Source organism: Mobula hypostoma, chromosome 5, assembly GCF_963921235.1.
Source record: "Mobula hypostoma chromosome 5, sMobHyp1.1, whole genome shotgun sequence".
In the NCBI taxonomy this organism is placed as follows: Eukaryota; Metazoa; Chordata; class Chondrichthyes; order Myliobatiformes; family Myliobatidae; genus Mobula; species Mobula hypostoma.
The window spans coordinates 162966409-162988358 of record NC_086101.1 but is presented as its reverse complement, the minus strand read 5'-3'; the positions used below and the strand labels follow the sequence as shown (position 1 = coordinate 162988358).

Genomic DNA, 21950 nt, shown 5'->3' with positions numbered 1-21950 from the left:
TATAAACTAATAATATTTATTAGTAACTACGCAGTACAGTAATCTAAGTGAAGATAAATCAAACAGGTTAGCAATGATTGTATAAAAGTAAGTATATCAGTCAGTGTGGAAATATATGTACAAAAAACCAAGCTTCTTTAAGTCTAGGGGGTAAAAAGATACAGTCTTACGATGTTGAGTAAAGTTCAGTTCAGTTCAGTTCGTGGTATTTAGTTGAGTAGTGATGGAGAGAGAGAGTGAGTTGAGTCTTCAGGCGAACTGTTGCTGTCGATCTTCTCATCGTCCTCCGAAATCCTTCACAAGTCACCGACTGTGACTTTAACAAGGGGGACCGGTTTTCCTGTGGTGGAGCTATCACCCCGGCAAGGGTGGACACATAGACAACTCCCCACCAGTCAACCCCTTCTCCTTCACTGGAAGAGCAATTGGATCGATCCGCCTGATCTATCCTCCAAAACCCACTTTCTCTGCGGGCACAACAATGTTCGTTCAGTGTCCAGATCATGTGTCTGAAGTCTGTATCATCTGACCTCCTATTTATCTCACCGTGCTGAGTATCACCTGTCATTCAAAGAGTCCCTCCTTCCTTTGTCTGTAAAGAAATGCAAGCAAGCAGATCTGTCCTTGAAAGTAACATCAGTAATGCACTGTCGGTCACCAGAGCAACCTTCAAGCTGCTCGGTGTTATCTCCAAAGTAGAGATCCAAAGTTACCTCCCGTGCCCTAATGGGAGAGTCCAACCGTTAATCTTTGTCTCTCTCTCTCTCTTTTCAAAACAAACCATCAGTGATAAATAACTCTGTCTCTCTCTCTCTCTCTCTCTCTCTCTCTCTTCAAACAGTTAATAGGGGCACTCCAGGATCCCCTCACAGTAAGCACTCAAACCATCCTGCAAATATGCCCTAAACCTACGTACCCTTTCAAAATTAAAGTTGTAGTTTATCATTGCAGCAAAAATCTCACGCAGTTGCATCACGTTCAGTTCCTGGACGACTTCACTTTCGGTCCGTTTGCTACTGCATTCGGTTTTGATTGTTATCCTTTCCTCTTCCAATTGTATCAGCTCTTCATCTATCAGTTCTTGGTCATGAGATGCCAAAACCTCTTTAACATCATCTTCGTCAACTTCCACAAGCCAAACTCACTTTGTCCTTACTTCGTTCACCACGATCGAAACGCTTAATTATGTCTAGTTTTATGCTAAGTGTAACACCCTTACGAGCTCTTTCAGGCTTTTCCGATAACTTAGAACTCATCTTGCTAACGGCTGCTCACAGGCACGTGTTTAAGCAATGCCGGCTAGAATGCGGTTCCGAATCTGGGGGAGAGCGCTGCTCGGGGCACACACTGCCTTTTTATCATGCACTGTTTTTTCTGCGCGCTGCCTTTTTTCATAACAGTGAAAACACCTTCTGTTAGCGAAAACGGGAAACTAATGTAGGTCTTTCATAACAGTGAGGTTTCGTAAAGCGAACGTTCGAAAAGCAGGGGACACCTGTACTTCCTCTGCCACAGGTTTGAACAATGTTCCTTTGAACATCACCCTTTGAACAATGTTCCCTCTAATTTGTAATGACTAGTGTGCCCAAAAACTTAGCTCTGTGCAATTTTTTGTCCAGTGACAACAGCATGTGCGCACTGAATAATTTCTTCAATAAAAACAGTATAAGTAAGCCAGTTCTAAAACCTGCAGACAAATCATTGCGGACTCCATGTTGTCAACACCGTCTGCATCAGAAACTGGAAAAGGAAATGTGACTGTACGATCGTGAAATATACTTAATATGCCAATGAAGTAGAGGGTGACAACCTTTAGTGCGCAATTTAAATTCCTTTATGCGCTAGTAGCAGAAGATGTGTGTGTGCGCACACCTTAGAGGGAATGTTGCCTTTGAATTGCTTCATGGTGACCAACCCCCATACTTCCCCATGGAGGTTCCATCTTCCAGGACCCTGGTTTGCCACTGACCGAGTGCTTAGAGGAGGGCACAGAGAGCCATTCTAGCTGCCAACCACGTATACTGTCACCAGGCCAGCTGGCGATGGTGCCCAGCTAGACTACTCTGGCCTGAGGAACGTGCCTGGCTGTCCACCCGAAATCTGCTCCTGTAAGCTCTCGCCCCAGTTCGTCAGTCCCTTCAAGATTACTCAACACTTCAATCCAATCACTTACCATCTCCAGCTGCTACTGTCCGTCAGGATGACAGCTACTTTCCACGTGTCCTGCCTCAAGACTGTTGTCCATGTACCTCTCAACCCACCTGAGCCTGCACCTCCAGAACCCAGGATGGTGAAAGGCAGTCCAGTGTACACAGTTCACCGGTTGATGCATTCATGTCACTGTGGACGAGGCGTGCAGAACCTGGTTGGCTGGGGAGGGTGTGGCTCAGAGGAGGGGTCCTGGGTGCTGTTCAGTTACATCTTGGATCCATCAGACCCACCCAGATCATTCTGGGCTGTCAGGGTCCAGCCACAAAGGAGGTCCTGTCAGGCCTGCTCCCACTGCACGTGCAGACACCTCTCAGTCTCCACCCAGCCAGTAGGATTCACCTAATGCTCATTCCAGATTCATCACCTGCAGCCATTTAACCCCAGTTATCATCCACAGTCCTTCTTCATTCATCAAACCAGCTGCTCCTACCTTTCACTCTGCCTGATCTTGTTGCCTGTTGTGTTTAGTTTCCGTTCTCTCTCGTTTTGTGGCCCCTCACGGCTTGTTGTTTAGTAGTCTATTATTAAGGTGATTGTTCATCACTGAATCCTTTTGGCTGCTTAGCTTTTGGGTTAGGCTTCCTCTTCATTTCCTGACAGCGTTAAAATCTGACTGTCACATAGGGAACAAAGAATTGATATAAAACGCCCTTTTGAGCTGTAACATGTGGAGTACTCCAGCGACCGGCTCTTAACCCTCTGTTGTTTACTATTTACATTAATGACTTAGATAAGGGAACCAAATGCAAAACGTTTGCTCGCTTCAACTACATCATCTCCTGTCCTCCAATTTTAGCTTGCCAAAGGCACCATTCTCTGTAGAGGTTTCTGGTCCAGTTTTCCATCTCTAGTAATCACTTTCCTTCTCACAGCACTTTCCCATGCCGTCACAAAAGATACCACAGCTGTCCTTTTATCCATCCTCTTCCCATCACTGATGCATCATATAATGCATTCAAGCCTTCCAACTGGACAAGCCCTTCTTCCAATTTCGATTACTGTATTAGGTCCATACAATGTGCTCTCCAATATACTGGAGAGACCGAAAGCACGTCGGCGGCTTTGCAGAGCGCTCTAGATTCAAGATAGTTTAATATCTTTTCCAGTACTTAAGTTTAAAGGAGAATGAAATAATTGTTATTTTGCATCTGAAGCGACACAATATGATAAAGAACATGATAATAATAAAGTAACACAATAAATATAAATACATAAGATAGCTTATACGCAAAGATTGATTGCATGTCTGTAAAGTGACACTAGGCATAGGAGTGTCTGTACATGAGGTGACTAACAGAAAATAGTAAAGTAGTGGTGGTTGAGGGTGTGGAGGAGTAGGTTAGAGGGTGGTGTTGATCAGCCTTACTGTCTGGGGAAAGTAACTGTTTTTGAGTCTGGTGGTCTCGGTGTGGATGTTGCGCAACCTCTTCCCTGATGGGAGTGGGATAATCAGTCTGAACACAAGGCTAACCCTAAGTTTCCAGCTGCCTGTCACTGCATTCTCCAACACTTTCTCATTCTGACCTCCCCAACACTGGCCTCCTACATTGTTCCAATGAAAACCCATGTAAACTCAAAAAGTATCTCCTGATTGGGCACTGAGCAGGCTTACGACTCAATCTTCTTCTTTATATGCCTTGTGTGTTACACGCTTGGGTGATCATGGCTCTCCACATCAAACGATCCCACGCAACGCCAATGATATTTCGCACACTGAGATCTGTTAGTTCTTTCACAGTGTCCATATATTTTCTTCTTTGCCTTCCTCTTCCGCATTTCCCAGGCATACGCCTTGTAATGTAAGGCATTCTATTTCTCCCTTTCTGATAACATGGCCCAGGAATTTAAGTTTCCTCTCATTTAATGTTCTCATTAAAGATCTTTTTGTATGGGCACGTTGGAGTACTGTTTCATTAGTTACCCTATCTCTATATGATATTTTCAGCATTCTTCTGAGAAACCACATTTCTGTTGTTTCTAAGTTTCTTTGGAGTTCTGGTGTTACAGTCCATGTTTTGGAATCATACAGCAAGATTGAACAGATGTAACATTTTAGCAACCTAAGCCTTGTTGTTATAGAAATGCGTCTGTTGGTAAAAATGGGTTTCATTTTTTGGAAGTTGGTTTTGGCAATGGCAATTCTTCTTTTTATTTCTACTTTACTTCTAGCATCTTGTGATATAAAGCTACCAAGGTAATTAAAGCTGGTCTTTTGCTCAATATCTTGGTTACCGATGTACAATTGGCAGTTGGGAGTATCCTGCTGTTTTGATATTACCATACATTTGGTTTGGGCCAGGTGCTGAGAAATTACGTTTGAAAAGAGATTATATCTACTGAAAGCAAAAGAAAACTAAAGGTAGGAGGCAAATATAGAAGGAAAGCTGACATTTATTTAGTACTTACAACCTCAGAAACAATTATAAGCAATTTTGTTTGCTTTACAAGACTAGCCACCATGGGTTGGGCAGGATGTGGCAAGGAGGAGGAGATAATTCTTCTTTGTTTAGGAGAAACCTGTGGTCATGCCAGAAGGCGTTTGAGAAGAGGCAGTCTACATGTATTGTGGATAAGGTTTTCATTTTCTCATTACCTAGTTTTTATTTGACTTACTTTGAACTTCAGAAATTATGTGGTTCTGCTTGCAAACACCAGATGAGTTTGTGATCGATTTAAAATAACTGATGCAGGGTTTGAATACATATCACAAAAATAATGATTCCGTCGCAGGGAAAAAATGATTTAAAAATTAATGTGGATATCAAACAAATTCCCTCAAATGTTAGTTAACGGGGGTTTCTTTACTGTTGCTATCCTCTATCATTAATGTAGCCCCTTGGAGTCAAGAGTATACATTCTAATTCTCAGGTCTTGACCGAGTGAGATATTGGCCCAGTGGCAAAGATTATTAGGTAACATTTTCTAGTAATACACTTGAAGCACACATGCACACACACAAATATTTATACACACACACGTACCAATGCACACATATGGACATCTTTCAATTTCCCTCTCCCTCCATTTTATTACATCTAACCCCACTTTCTAAACGCCTCTCTCAATCTGTCCTGTTCCTCATTGTCTTTTCTCTCAGCTGCCTCCCCATGCACTCACCCCTTTCCTTTCCATCTTAACTTTCCCCCTCTCTTCCCCTCACTCTTGAGATTTTAGTAACTTACTCTGTCCTAGGGTAAGCACACTTCCATGACCAATAGCACTAGGACATTGAGAGGTCATTGATTCCCTTTCTCTTTCCACAGATGGTGCTTGAACTATTGAATATCCCTTGTATTTTCTGTATTTGTCCCACACTTCTTTTCCTCTGGTATCTCTGTGTCATTCGTACTGTGCAGTTCAGCTTAAATCAGTGGCCTTTCAATCAGTATTGTTGCAGACAGAGTGAGGGGGAGTGCTTCTTTTAAGTGAGGTAATATTTTGGGGGTGGGAAATGAGGCACAGCACGGTCACAGAGTATCTGGCTGAAGAATGTGGAGCTTGGGGCTCTGGGTGTGCTGAGAAGGAGAAGGGTAAGGAACGGTGTTCTGAAACCACAGCAGGTGGATGGTGAAAACCAAGAAAATGTGGAGAACTAAAATGCACCCTAATAGTTCTCATGGTCTGCAGCTCATGTAAAGACTAATTAGAAATGAAATATATTTTTATTAAAGGTAGCTAAAGCCTTGAAAAATCTGTAAGACTAAGAATTTGAAAAAGATGCTCTGTCCCATGTAACAAAGCTCAGTCAGTTCGATTTGTCATTACTAAGCATACAATCTACAAACACAGGGCTGGCTTAATAACTATATATCAGGATGAGAAACATGCACCGACTCAGCAGTTCCAAATAAAAATTTCCCTCTATGCCTCATTCCCATTTATCTAGACAAGGCATCTTTCTACTCTAGCTGCCCTCCCACATTCACAGTGGTTACATCAATTTTGTCTGATTCCCTTCCTCTTAGCCACCTCTTCTAATTTCTTGGTCTCTTGGTTGAAGATTTTGTACTAACCTAAACATATTAGAACTGATTGGAAGGGCTCTGTTATAGGAGTCGAACTCGACACACTGGAGGCTATGGTCGAACAAAGGACCCTACAGGAAATCCTGGCAATTCTGGACAATCTTTCTCACCCTCTGCATGCCATCTTGGCTGAACATAGGAGCACTTTCAATAATAGACTAAGACAACTACGCTGCTCCAAAAAGCACTATATGAGGTCATTCTTACCCTCAGCCATTAAGCTCAATAATGAATCACCCTATAGCTGGGGAAGTGATGACCCTCTCCCGTTACACTGTTATTAACCTCTGTTTACCTGAGCTCTGTTTAAGATCTGTTTACCACACCCTGCTATCGCGGACACCCTGGGAATACTGTGCAATACTACCGTTACTTCTTATCTGGACAGTATGAATGTGCATCTATCACTGTATAATATTATAGTGATTCTTGCACTACCACCTTATCAAAGTGAACACGGAAATCTTGTAATCTTGACCTGCAAATCTTGTACATCTTATTTTTAAGCTAATTAATTTTTTTTTCTTACTTCTCTTCTAATAGTTGTATATCTGTGCACTTGTAATGCTACTGTGACACGAATTTAGATAGATTGTATCTATATTAAAATGATTCAATTTATCTGTTTCCTCGATCATTTGGAATACCCCCAGGTGGCATTAGTTCAGAAACTCTGTGTGCCTTTTCATGTTCATAAAACAAATACTTATGAAATTTGTAGAACATCAAAAGATTATGAATTGGCACTAAATAGAAATAAACATGTGGCCAAAATCTGGAGTGCTTTTGAATTAAAGAATCAGCTGTTAAACCTTCCCTTTCAGTTGCATTTTAAAACTCTCATATTTTCTCAAAATTATTCACTGGTTCAAAATTCCCTTTCACTACAGAGATGCATGTTATCCAAGTATAAAAGGACAGGATTACAGAGGAAGGTTAAACTATCACTTACATGTTATTCTGCAATTCAAATGCCAAAAACATCACAGTAACTTTACACTTTTGAAGAGGATGGGTCTCTCAGCTCTGCTTTAACCAATATCACATTGTTCACAAAAAGTACAGACTTTGTTTCAAGGTGATGCAGGTTAGCAGGCCCTTCTGGCCCAACGAGCCTGTATTGCCCAATTACTCCCACATGACCAATTAACCCAACACACACAAAATGATGGAGGGACTCAGCAGGCCAGGCAGCATCTCAGAAAAGTGTTCAGTCAACATTTTAGGCCAAAACTCTTTGGCAGGACTAGGGGGAGGAGCACCAGAGGGAGGTAATGGGTGGGCAAAGAGATAAGGCGAGAAGAGGAAAAGGGGATGGGAAATGGTGAAGGGGAGGGGGGGGGGCGCGTAACTTTACCGGAAATTTGAGAAATTGATGTTCATGCCATCAGGTTGGAGGCTACCCAATTGGATTCTAAAATTTTGTTCCTCCCCCTTTTCTTACTTCCATGGCCTTCTGTCTCTTTCACCAATCAACTTCCCAGCTCTTCTCAGTCTATGAGAGAATGGATGATATGCTAAACATTCAGGAGACAAATATCTCACATCATCAGGTGATTCTGCACACACCACCCCTCAATTAAAGGGTCTAAGACACTGGAAGAAACAGATCTCTTTCCATATCAGCTCTCGCAAATGCATACATCAATGGTAAAATTTGTCACTGCCTTTCCCATTTAAAGGAGAGTGCTAAGCTCAGCTTCTAATTCAGGGTCTAAAAATCAGTTGGCAGACAGGGACAAAGTTCCTCTAGTTCAACTACCAACCACATTTTCCCCTTCCTATGCTTTTCTGCTCTCTGCAGGGTTCACTCTCTGTGTGACACACCTAGACTGCCCACCCCTTCCCACCCATTCCCCTTCATCCCCAAACAGTCTCCCCGTTACCATAAGAGGTGAAACACACGTCCCTAGATCTCCTCCCTCACCACTATTCAGGGTCCTAACCAGCCCTTCCAAAGTAAGGCAGTCCTTTCACATGCGAACTCCATTCTGTTATTTATCGAGTACGATGTTCTTGTTGGCACCTCCTGTACATTGGTGACACTGGAAACAGAGTGGGTGACCACTTTGCCAAGCACTTGTGCTCTGTCCACTGTGGCCACTGGGATCTCTAGTTTGCCAACCATTTTAATTCTTCTTCCCATTCTCACAACAACATGCATCCTCCAATGCCAAGGTGTGGCCACATGTAACTAGAAAAACAGCTCCTCATATTCTGTCCATAATCCATAAGACCATAAAGAGCAGAGTTAGGCCATTCAACCCATCGTGTGTGCTCCACCATTCCATCATGGCTGATTTATTATCCCTCTCAACCCCATTCTCCTACTTTCTCCTCATAACCATTGATGCCCTTACTAGTTAAGAACCTGTCAAACTCCACTGAAAATACATATATCCAAATACTTGGCCTCCATATTTGTCTGTGGCAATGAATTCTACAGATTTACAACACTCTGGCTAAAGAATTTTTTCCCTCCCCTTCCCCTCTTCATCTAATCCCCCTTTCCTCTTCTCACCTGCCTCTTACCTCCCCCTGTGCTCTCTCCTCCTTCCCTTTCTCCTTTGGCCCACTCTCCTTTTCTATCAGATTCTTTCCTCTCCAGCCCTTCACCTTTCCCGCCCACCTGGCTTCACCTATCACCTTCTAGCTATCCTCCTTCCCCTCCTCCCATGTTTTTATTCTGGTGTCTTCCCCTTTCCTTTCCAATACTGAAGAAGGGTCTTGGCCTGAAACTTCAACTGGTTTTGCATTTCCATAGATGCTGTCTGACCTGCTCAGTTCCTCCAGCATTTTGTGTGTGTTGCTTTAGATTTCCAGCATCTGCAGAATTTCTCATGTTTATAAAGAAATTTCTTCTCAGTTCTGTTCTAAAGGGATATCCTTCTATTCAGAGACTGTGTCCAAGACTTCTCCCACTATAGAAAATGTCCTCTCCACATCCACTCTCTAGGCCTTTCAATATTCATTAGTTTTCAATGAGGTCCCCCATCCCCATTCTTCTAAACTCCAGTGAGTACAGGCCCAGAGTCATCAAGTGCTCCTCCTATGTTAACCCTTTCATTCTTGGGATCATTCTAGTGCACCTCCTCTTGACCCTCTCCACCCTCTGCAATGACAGCACATCCTTTCTTAATAGGGGGCCCAAAACTACGGACAGTACTCTGTGTGGTCTGACCAATAAAGGTTCAGCATTATGTCCCTGCTTTTATATTGAAGTCTTCTCAAAAGGAATGCTAACATTGCATTTGCCTTCCTTGCCTTCAGCTCAACCTGCAAGCTAACCTTTAGAGAATGCTGCACGGGGACTCCCAAGTGCCATTGCATGTTTCCCTGTTTATAAGATAGTCTATACCTTTACTCCTTCTACTAAAATGCATAACCATTATATTACATCTGCCACTTCTTTGCCCATTCTACTAAACTGCAGACTCCATTTTTTCTCAAAACTGCCCACCCCTCCACCTATCTTTGTACCGTCCACAAATCTAGCCACAAAACTAACAATTCCGTCATCCAAATCATTGACATACAACATGAAGTAATGTGGTCCCAACACCAACGCCTGTGGAACACCACTTGTAACCAGCAGTCAACAGGATAAGGCCCACTTTATTCCCAATCTTTGTTTTCTACCAGTCAGCTGATCTTCTATCCATGCTGGTGTCTTTCCTGTAATACCATGGGCTCATATCTTATTTCGCAGCCTCATTTGTGGCATTTGTCAAAAGACTTCTGAAAATCCAAGTAAGGAATATCCATTGACTCTTCTTTGGTAATAGGAGAACCCGATGGTGTTAACACTGAATTCTCCAACTTACAGTAATTGCCACCCCCATCCCTTTCTCTCTCCTCCTGATGTACCTGGTCTCCTATCTCTCTTTCCCCTCCTTTGCCTTCTCCATTTGCTCACCAGCCACTTATTCTTCCCACAGGTTCCCTCTCCCACTATTTCCATTTGCCTCTACACGTTCCTCCCTTTATTCCATGTTCCACCTTCTTCTCCTATCAGATTCCACTATCTTCAACCCTTTAGCATTTTCCTCTATCACCTCCCAGTTTCTGGACCTATTCCCACTTTCCCCTCCTCTGCTTGCCCATTAGTCCCCCTTCACCTGGATCCACCTAGCAGCTGCCAGCTCTTGCTCCACCCGTTCTCTCCGCCTTTTTATATTGGCCATCTCCCCTTTTCCACTACAGATGAAGGATCATGATGCAAAATGTCAACGGTCCATTTCCTTCCATTGATGCTTCTTGACCTGCTGAATTCCTCAAACATTTTGTGTCTTGCACTTTGATGGGTGAGCCACCTTGTCAATGTCCATTACCAGATATATGAAACTGACACTTTGAGTTCCAACATAGAAACAGGTTTTTAAAAAGACGGAGTAATTGTTCTACGGATGTTCTCAACACATCATTAGATATCCTCACAAACTCATCGAATCCCTGGCCTATATCCCATCAAAATAGAGAAGGATTATCCAGGAAGGCACCAAGAACCTACTGTTTCTTTGACAGGAAGACACAGGGGCTGATCAAGGTCTAAAGATTGCTAGCTTGCTAGGAGTAATTCCATGTGGTTTATGGAGGATTGAATCTAAAGACAATGAAAGCAGAAATTATGAACAGTTTAAGTCAAGGACAATAAATCCAGGGAGTGAACATGTAGAATGCTCGAGAATTTAAGAAATGTAAAAGGAATTTAGATTTTAATAAATCTCACTGAATATAGTAAATCAGTTCTAGTCTGTTATTCCATGCATCTCACTATCTCTTCTTCATTAAAATATGTATCCCATTGTCTCCTGAAATCATGGCACAATTGATCTAAAGTTAGGTATTTAATTCTCTATTGGGCAAGGAAGCAAAACTAACTTGGGTCAGTAATGTCTTCAAACCTCTGGGTCTCAACCTGTCCAGGTTTTTCTCCCACCAAGTGAAGTGTTGCCTCATATGGAAGGACTGTTTGGGCCCAGAATGTTAATGAGTTAGAAGATGTAGGGGCAGGTGTAGCACTTGTTCTGCTTGCAAGGATGTGGGCAGGTATAGCGCCAAAATTGGGATCTCCCAGTGGCCACCCATTTTAATTCCACTTCCCATTCCGATATGTCCATCCATGACCACCTCCACTGTTGTGATGAGGCCACAATTAGGTTGGAGGAACAACATCTTGTATTCCGTTTGGGTAGCCTCCAACCTGACAGCATGAACATCGATTTCTCAAACTTCTGGTAAAGCCCCCCCCCCTCACCTTTTCCCATTCTCTTTTCCCTCTCTCACTTTATCTCCTTGCCCGCCCATCACCTCCCTTTGATACTCTTCTCCCCTTTTCTTTCTTCCATGGTCTTCTGTCTCTTTCACCAATTGACTTCCCAGCTCTTTGCTTCATCCCTCCCCCTCCAGGTTTCACCTATCAGCTGGCGTTTCACTCTCCCCTCCCCCCACCTTCGAAATCTACTTGTCAGCTTTTTTCCCCAGTCCTGCTGAAGGGTCTTGGACCAGAACATCAACTGCACTTTTTTCTGTAGATGCTGCCTGGCCTGCTGAGTTCCCCCAACATTTTGTGTGTATTCTTTCTTTTTCAATCTTTTTATTAGTTTCATAAAATAAAAACATAACATAGCAATAATACAAATAGTAGGAGATACATTGTTGTACTTGAAGTGAGTAGTTATAAGACCAAATAGTATAAATTGACAGAACTCCCAATCGTGTAGGATAACAATTAATAATACAGGACAAAAAAAACTGAAGAAAAATCATGAAAAAGAAAAAAAAATAGAAAAAAAAACAAACCCCATCCAAAAAAAAAACTAAACTAAACAGAATTAGTCAACTAAACTAAAGACTTGGGCAATTCTAACAACTTAAAAATGGAAAAGAAGAAAACCTTAGTGTCGACGACGCCATTTCTCTCAACCAACAGTACAGAGAAATAAAATAAGTTTGGAAATGGTCAAATTACATCATATGAAAATGCTGAATGAATGGTCTCCAAGTTTTTTCAAATTTAATGGAAGGGTCATAAACCACATTTCTATTTTTTTCCAAATTCAAACACGCCATAGTTTGTGAAAACCAGTGAAATACAGTAGGAGGGTTAATCTCTTTCCAATTCAGCAAAATGGATCTTCTGGCCATTAAAGTAAGAAATGCAATCATCCGGCGTGCTGAAGAGGTTAAATAATTTGAGTCTATCATTGGTAGTCCAAAGATAGCAGTAATTGGATGAGGTTTTAAGTCTATATTCAAAACTGTTGAAATAATATCAAAAATTTCTTTCCAATATTTTTCCAACAAAGGACATGACCAAAACATGTGAGTTAAAGAAGCTATCTTGAAATGACATCTATCACATATAGGATTAATATAAGAATAATAACGAGATAGTTTATCCTTGGACATATGAGCCCGGTGCACTACTTTAAACTGTATCAACACATGTTTAGCACATATAGAGGATAAATTAACCAACTGAAGAATTTTTTTCCCATTTTTCAATCGGTATGATAATCTTAGGTTCTCTTTCCCAATCAGCTTTAATTTTATTGGAAACATCAGGGCATAAATTCATAATTATATTATATATAATTGCGACAATACTTTTCTGAGAGAGATTTAGATCTAAAATTTTTTCTTAAGTGTCCATTGCATATGAGTGTGGAAAATTAGGAGAAACAGTAATTTAGGCGGAAGCGGGTGAGGCGAGGAAGGTTTGACATTCATTTTCTGTTGCTATTTGAGGAGAGGGGCATTATGACTGTGAGGGCAGTTTGCTGTTCTCGGTGTCGGATGTGGGAGGCCCTGGAGTCTCCAAGCCTCCCGGACGTCTACATCTGCGCCAAGTGCATCGAGATGCAGCTCCTAAGGGACCGCGTTACGGAACTGGAGCTGCAGCTCGATGACCTTCATCTGGTCAGGGAGAGTGAGGAGGTGATAGAGAGGAGTGGAAGGCAGGTGGTCACGCCGGGGCCACGGGAGGCAGACAAGTGGGTCACGGTTAGGAGGGGGAAGGGGAAAAGGAAGGTGATGGGGAGTACCCCGGCGGCTGTGCCCCTTAACAACAGGTACTCCTGTTTGAGTACTGTTGGGGGGGACAGCTTACCCGGGGGAAGCGACAGTGGCCCTGCCTCCGGCACAGAGTCTGGCCCTGTAGCTCAGAAGGGTAGGGCAAGGAAGAGGAGGGCAGTTGTGATAGGGGACTCGATAGTAAGGGGGTCAGATAGGCGATTCTGTGGACGCAGTCCAGAGACTCGGATGGTAGTTTGCCTCCCTGGTGCCAGGGTCCGGGATATTTCTGATCGTGTCCAAGATATCCTGAAGTGGGAGGGTGAAGAGCCAGAGGTCCTGGTACATATAGGTACCAATGACATAGGTAGGAAAAGGGATGAGGTCCTGAAAGAAGAATATAGGGAGCTAGGAAGGGAGTTGAGAAAAAGGACCGCAAAGGTAGTAATCTCGGGATTACTGCCTGTGCCACGCGACAGTGAGAGTAGGAATGCGATGAGGTGGAGGATAAATGCGTGGCTGAGGGATTGGAGCAGGGGGCAGGGATTCAAGTTTTTGGATCATTGGGACCTCTTTTGGCGCAGGTGTGACCTGTACAAAAAGGACGGGTTACACTTAAATCCTCGGGGGACCAATATCCTGGCAGGGAGATTAGCGGGGGCTACTGAGGTGACTTTAAACTAGAATGGTTGGGGGGTGGGAATCAAATTAAAGCGGCTAGGTGTGAGGAGGTTAGTTCACAACAGAGGGATGGGAACCAGTGCAGAGAGACAGAGGGGTGTAAAGTGAGCGTAGAAGCAAAAAGTACAAAGGGGAAAAGTAAAAGTGGCAGGCCGACAAATCCAGGGCAAGCATTAAAAAGGGCTAAGAGAGTTGTAAAAGAGTGCCTGAAGGCTTTATGTGTCAATGCAAGGAGCATTCGTAATAAGGTGGATGAATTGAAAGTGCAGATTGTTATTAATGATTATGATATAGTTGGGATCACAGAGACATGGCTCCAGGGTGACCAGGGATGGGAGCTCAACGTTCAGGGATATTCAATATTCAGGAGGGATAGACACGAAGGAAGGGGAGGTGGGGTGGCGTTGCTGGTTAAAAAAGAGATTAACGCAATAGAAAGGAAGGACATAAGCCGGGAAGATGTGGAATCGATATGGGTAGAGCTGCGTAACACTAAGGGGCAGAAGACGCTGGTGGGAGTTGTGTACAGGCCACCTAACAGTAGTAGTGAGGTCGGAGATGGTATTAAACAGGAAATTAGAAATGTGTGCAATAAAGGAACAGCAGTTATAATGGGTGACTTCAATCTACATGTAGACTGGGTGAACCAAATTGGTAAAGGTGCTGAGGAAGAGGATTTCTTGGAATGTATGCGGGATGGTTTTTTGAACCAACATGTCGAGGAACCGACTAGAGAGCAGGCTATTCTGGACTGGGTTTTGAGCAATGAGGAAGGGTTAATTAGCGATCTTGTCGTGAGAGGCCCCTTGGGTAAGAGTGACCATAATATGGTGGAATTCTTCATTAACATGGAGAGTGACGTAGTTAATTCAGAAACAAAGGTTCTGAACTTAAAGAGGGGTAACTTTGAAGGTATGAGACATGAATTAGCTAAGATAGACTGGCAAATGACACTTCAAGGATTGACGGTGGATATGCAATGGCAGGCATTTAAAGGTTGCATGGATGAACTACAACAATTGTTCATCCCAGTTTGGCAAAAGAATAAATCAAGGAAGGTAGTGCACCCGTGGCTGACAAGAGAAATTAGGGATAGCATCAATTCCAAAGAAGTAGCATACAAATTAGCCAGAGAAAGTGGCTCACCTGAGGACTGGGAGAAATTCAGAGTTCAGCAGAGGAGGACAAAGGGCTTAATTAGGAAGGGGAAAAAAGATTATGAGAGAAAACTGGCAGAGAACATAAAAACGGACTGTAAAAGCTTTTATAGATATGTAAAAAGGAAAAGACTGATAAAGACAAATGTAGGTCCCCTGCAAACAGAAACAGGTGAATTGATTATGGGGAGCAAGGACATGGCAGACCAATTGAATAATTACTTTGGTTCTGTCTTCACTAAGGAGGACATAAATAATCTTCCAGAAATAGTAAGGGACAGAGGGTCCAGTGAGATGGAGGAACTGAGCGAAATACATGTTAGTAGGGAAGTGGTGTTAGGTAAATTGAAGGGATTGAAGGCAGATAAATCCCCAGGGCCAGATGGTCTGCATCCCAGAGTGCTTAAGGAAGTGGCCCAAGAAATAGTGGATGCATTAGTGATAATTTTTCAAAACTCGTTAGATTCTGGACTAGTTCCTGAGGATTGGAGGGTGGCTAATGTAACCCCACTTTTTAAAAAAGGAGGGAGAGAGAAACCGGGGAATTATAGGCCGGTTAGCCTAACGTCGGTGGTGGGGAAACTGCTGGAGTCAGTTATCAAGGATGTGATAACAGCACATTTGGAAAGCGGTGAAATGATCGGACAAAGTCAGCATGGATTTGTGAAAGGAAAATCATGTCTGACGAATCTCATAGAATTTTTTGAGGATGTAACTAGTAGAGTGGATAGGGGAGAACCAGTGGATGTGGTATATTTGGATTTTCAAAAGGCTTTTGACAAGGTCCCACATAGGAGATTAGTGTGCAAACTTAAAGCACACGGTATTGGGGGTAAGGTATTGGTGTGGGTGGAGAATTGGTTAGCAGACAGGAAGCAAAGAGTGGGAATAAACGGGACCTTTTCAGAATGGCAGGCGGTGACTAGTGGGGTACCGCAAGGCTCAGTGCTGGGACCCCAGTTGTTTACAATATATATTAATGACTTGGATGAGGGAATTAAATGCAGCATCTCCAAGTTTGCGGATGACACGAAGCTGGGTGGCAGTGTTAGCAGTGAGGAGGATGCTAAGAGGATGCAGGGTGACTTGGATAGGTTGGGTGAGTGGGCAAACTCATGGCAGATGCAATTTAATGTGGATAAATGTGAAGTTATCCACTTTGGTGGCAAAAATAGGAAAACAGATTATTATCTGAATGGTGGCCGATTAGGAAAAGGGGAGGTGCAACGAGACCTGGGTGTCATTATACACCAGTCATTGAAAGTGGGCATGCAGGTACAGCAGGCGGTGAAAAAGGCGAATGGTATGCTGGCATTTATAGCGAGAGGATTCGAGTACAGGAGCAGGGAGGTACTACTGCAGTTGTACAAGGCCTTGGTGAGACCACACCTGGAGTATTGTGTGCAGTTTTGGTCCCCTAATCTGAGGAAAGACATCTTTGCCATAGAGGGAGTACAAAGAAGGTTCACCAGATTGATTCCTGGGATGGCAGGTCTTTCATATGAAGAAAGACTGGATGAACTGGGCTTGTACTCGTTGGAATTTAGAAGATTGAGGGGGGATCTGATTGAAACGTATAAGATCCTAAAGGGATTGGACAGGCTAGATGCAGGAAGATTGTTCCCGATGTTGGGGAGGTCTAGAACGAGGGGTCACAGTTTGAGGATAGAGGGGAAGCCTTTTAGGACCGAGGTTAGGAAAAACTTCTTCACACAGAGAGTGGTGAATCTGTGGAATTCTCTGCCACAGCAAACTGTTGAGGCCAGTTCATTAGCTATGTTTAAAAGGAAGTTAGATATGGCCCTTGTGGCTACAGGGGTCAGGGGGTATGGAGGGAAGGCTGGGTTCTGAGTTGGATGATCAGCCATGATCATAATAAATGGCGGTGCAGGCTCGAAGGGCCGAATGGCCTACTCCTGCACCTATTTTCTATGTTTCTATGTTTCTAAAAGTTTCTAATCTGTAGATATCTAATAAAGTGAGATCTGGGTAAGTTATATTTATTAGAAAGTTGATCAAAAGACATGAAACAATTATCCAAAAATAAATCACGGAAACGTACTATACCTTTGGTTTTCCAATCAAAGTAAGCTTGATCCATAGTGGAAGATTGAAAAAGGAAATTAGATATAATAGGACTTGCTAAAATAAATTGATTAAACCCAAAAAATCTTTGAAATTGAAACCATATACGTAAAGTATGCTTAACTATTGGATTATTCATTTGTTTATACAATTTGGAAGAAGTAAAAGGAAGCGAAGTTCCTAAAACCGAACCCAAAGAAAACCCTTGTAATGAATTACATTCAAGATTTACCCAATGTGGATTTAAAGATACATCCAAATCTTGTAGCCAAAATTTTAAATATTGAATATTAATTGCCCAATAATAGAATCTAAAATTCGGGAGGGCAAGCCCCACCTCCTTTTTAGATTTCTGTAAATACCTTTTACCTAACCTAGGATTTTTGTTCTGCCATATATATGAGGAAATTTTTGAATCAACATTATCAAAAAAAGATTTTGGGATAAAAATTGGAACCGATTGAAATACATATAGAAATTTGGGCAAAATAATCATCTTAATAGCATTAATCCGACCAATCAAAGACAAAGAAGTTGGTGACCATTTAGCAAACAAAAGCTTAATCTGATCAATTAAAGGTAAAAAAAAAATCAGCTTTAAATAAGTCTTTACACTTTTTCGTAATTGTTATCCCTAAATATATAAATGAGTCAGTAACCAATTTAAATGGTAAACGTCCATAAATAGGTACCCGCTTATTTAGGGGAAATAATTCACTCTTATTAAGATTCAATTTGTAACCAATTTTGTGTGTATTGCTCAGATTTCCAACATCTGCAGGTTTTCTCTTGTTTGTGTAGCTTTTTGATGCTAGGATATACTTGTTACAATGTGTTCACCAGGACTCACTGAGGTAGAAACACAAGAGATTCTGCAGATGCTAGAAATCCAGGCACACAAAATGCTGGAGGAACTTAGCAGGTCAGGCAACATCTATGGAGAGGAAAAGACTGTCAACATCTCATCTACTGAGTTCCTCCAGCACTTTTTGTGTGTTGTTTCACTAAGTATGCTAATGGATGATGTTATTTTCATTTAATGCTTAAAGTATAAAGGAAATTATCTTGAATGGCCCTTAACTACTTTAATCAATTTTTATTCTGTCTTCAGGAATCTGTGGAAAGTGAAAGCTACACTAAGCTCAGCATCGAACAGCACAGGAGTAGGCACAAATACTCTCTAATTCAGCTAACTACCAGTGAAGCTCTTTTGCAACCTCCCCAAGTCCTCCACATCCTTTCTGTAATGCAGTGACCAGAATTGCACCCTATATTCTAAATGAGACTGGAGTTTTATACAACTATAACATGACTTCCCATCTTTTATAAGTTTGAGTTATTAACTTCAAACTTTCTGCATAATCACTCAAAGAGTTGAACTGCACGTGCATGTAACGAGAGCTGTATAACTCATCTCCTTCTACCTTAGGCCACAAACTTATCAATCTCCCCTGCTGTGGACACTTTCTGGAGGTCCAAGATGCTGACTTCTACAAAGAAGTGATCTGTATGCTCCACAATCACTGGATTAAATGTGTAAATGTAGAAGGGGACTTTGTTGAAAAATAAATGTGCTAGGTTTTCTAAAATTGACTCCTTCTACCTTAGGCCACAAACTTATCAATCACCCCTCGTAGATGGAGTCCATAGAATGGAGGCTTGTTTCTGTGATGTGCTTAGCTGTGTCCATAACCCTCTGCAGTTTCTTGTGGTCACATGCAGAGTGGTTGCTTTACCAAGTTATTATGCAACCAGACAAAATGCTTTCTATGATGCAACGATAAAAATCGGTAAGAGTTGATGGAAACATCCTGAATTTCTTTAGCCTCCTGAAGTAGAAGAGGAATTGGAGGGATTTTTTGTCCATGACATCAGTGTAGTTAGACACCAGGACAGGCTATTGATGATATTCACACCTAGGAACCTGCAGCTCTCAATCTTCTCAAGTTCAACGCAGTTGATGTAGACAGGAGCATGTGCACTGTCCCCTATCTGAAGTCAATGACCATTTCCTTTGTTTTGTTAACATTGAGGGAAAGGTTTTTGTCAGGATGCCATATCACTAAGTTCTCTGAATTCTTCCTGTACTCCAACTCACCGTATTATCTGCAAACTTGTAGACGGAGCTACAGCAGAATCCGGCCACGCAGTCATGAGTGTACAGGGATTAGGGGGGGGGGGGGGGCTGAGGACATAATCTTGTGGAACACCAACGTTTAGAATAATTGTGGCGGAGGTGTTGCTGCCCATCCTCACTGATTGTGGTTTGTTGGTCAGAAAGTTGAGGATCTAGTTGCAGAGAGAGACATTAACTCTCAGGGTCCAGAGTTTGAGGATGACATTGGTTGGAACAATAGTACTGAAGGCAGACCTGTAATCAATAAACAATAGTTTGAAGCAACCTTTGAACCTTTATTTGACTTTGAGAAAAGATGGGACTCATTTGCTCGTTATTATCATTTGAGTTAATTGATATAATTTTTCCACGATCTAATTGTAAATTTTTTAGTATATTTTCTTTTCTTGCTGGCGGTTTGATCTTTATTGTTAGAAGCTTTTTGTATGACGCATGACTCCGGGGTTGTACAACAAATGGGTTCTTTCTTTTTCTCACACTCTTCTGCTTAGCAGGTTTTTTTTTGTTATCACAAAATTTTTTTTCAATCTTTAAGATAATGTTTTTTTTGAGGCATTGTAAATGTTGTAACTTCTATGTACTCATGTTATTTTTCCTGTATAATATAAAAATAAAAAGATTTGAAAAGAAAAGGATAATTTGAAGCGGGTGCCTGCTGTCCAGATGTTCCAGAGATGAGTGTAGGGCCAGGAAGAGGATATCTGTGGTAGACCTATTTCAGCAGTAGGCAAATTGCACCCCCTCTACTTGGGTTGCCACTCTCCGGGGCATGTACTGAAATATCCCTCTGTCTATCATCATCATCATCATCATGTGCCATACTCTGCCAGAGCCTCGGCAACCACTTTCTTCCACTGCGATCTGTCGGCAGTCAAACCTCTTACATCTCTGGCGGTGAGGCTGGCCCACTTCTTGAGGTTGTCGATCCAGGTTGTCCTCTGTCTGCCTTGAGAGCGGCTTCTTTCTACTCCGCCTTCAAGCACAGTGCGTTCCAGTGTGTCCTCAGCTCTTGAGGTGTGTCCAAAATAGCGAAGTTTCCTTTGGATAACGGTTTCCAGACGTATTGGTTTCATACCAATCTTTTCTAGAAAGAAATTGTTGGATCTCCTTTCAATGTGTGACACCCTGAGGATCCGTCTGTATGTCCACATCTCAAATGCTGTCAACTTCTTTTCATCAGCTGCTTTTAGGGTCCATGTTTCACAGCCATATAGGGTTACTGGCCAGACGAGACTCTTGAGGAGGCGTATCTTGGTGTCAGTGCTGACAGATCTAACTTTCCAGATGTTCCAGAGTTTGGTAGTGCTTGTGCGTGCCATTGCTAGCCTTCGCCGTATTTTCTTGCTGCATTCATTTGTGTCATTTAGTTCTGCACCAAGGTATATAAAAGAGGACACTTGTTCGATCTTGTCGCTTCTGATATAGATGTCAGCTTCAACTGCAGTTTTGCTTATCACCGTAACTTTGGTCTTTTTGCCATTTATCAGCAATCCAAATTCAGCAGAGACTTTTGCAACATTATTGAGTAGTGCTTGTAGGTCTTCTTCTGTTGGGGCTATCAGGGCCATGTCATCTGCGTATCTCAAGTTACTGATGGTTCTTCCTCCTATTTTTAATGCCAGTGTTGTCTGGAATTGGCAGTCTCATGATCATCTCAGTGTAGATGTTAAAGAGGTGTGGAGAAAGGATGCAGCTTTGTCGGACTCCTTTCCCATTGCAGAATGATTCAGTCTCGCCAGATGTGGTCTGAAGGCTGGAGGATTGCGTAGCATACAGTGTTTCTAGAAGAGCCACTAGGTGTGGTGCCACGCCCAGTTGAATCATTGTTGTCCACAGTTTGGTGTATTGGACACAGTCAAACACCTTTGAGTAGTCTCTGAAGCAGATGTATAGGGGGGCATTGACCTCTCTCATTTTCTCCATTATTAGGCACATGTTGAAGAGCTGGTCCCTGGTACCTCGGCCACTCCTGAAGCCAACCTGTTCGAGTGCAATTTCTCTATCTACGTAGTTCTTTGGTCTCTCAGACATGATTATGAGTAGAACCTTGCTGGCATGTGATATCAATGCAATTGTTCTGTAATTACTGCACTGCAGGAGGTCGCCTTTCTTGGGAATTGGAATGTAAACGGATTTGCACCAGTCTGTTGCCCATTTGCCAGTCTTCCAGTTGGCGGAGTCAATGCGGTGCAAGATGTGGGCCACTGAGGTGCCTGTTGCTTTCAGTAGTTCTGCTGGTATGTTGTCTGGACCAGGTGCTTTATTCTTTTTAATCTTCTCGATTGCTCTTTCTACATCTGACAGTAGTGGCTCTGGTTCATGTTCCAGTGTTGTCCAGTCAATGACTTTGTCACGGTTTCCATTCTCATGATTTTCATAGAGTTTCCTGGTGTACTCGAGCCACCTTTCCCTCACATCTGCACCTTCTGTCAGAGTTTTTCCTTCGTTATTTTTGATTGCGCCAATTCTTGGTGTGAATGTGCCAGTATGCTCTTTTACTGCAGCATGAACTATCCTGCTGTTACCTTTGTTGGCCGTATTTTCCATGTTGGAGCAGATGCATTGTAGATACGCCTCTTTGTCAAGCCTGTAGCATCGTTGTACTTCACACTTCAGCTCCATGTATTCCTGACTTGTTGT

General features: G+C 42.5%; 1 pseudogene; it reads right to left on the bottom strand.

The window, feature by feature from the left end:
• Positions 1–20878, bottom strand: part of LOC134347353 (proteinase-activated receptor 1-like) — a 73155-nt pseudogene extending 52277 nt beyond the window's left edge.
• Between the last annotated feature and the right edge of the window lie 1072 nt (positions 20879–21950).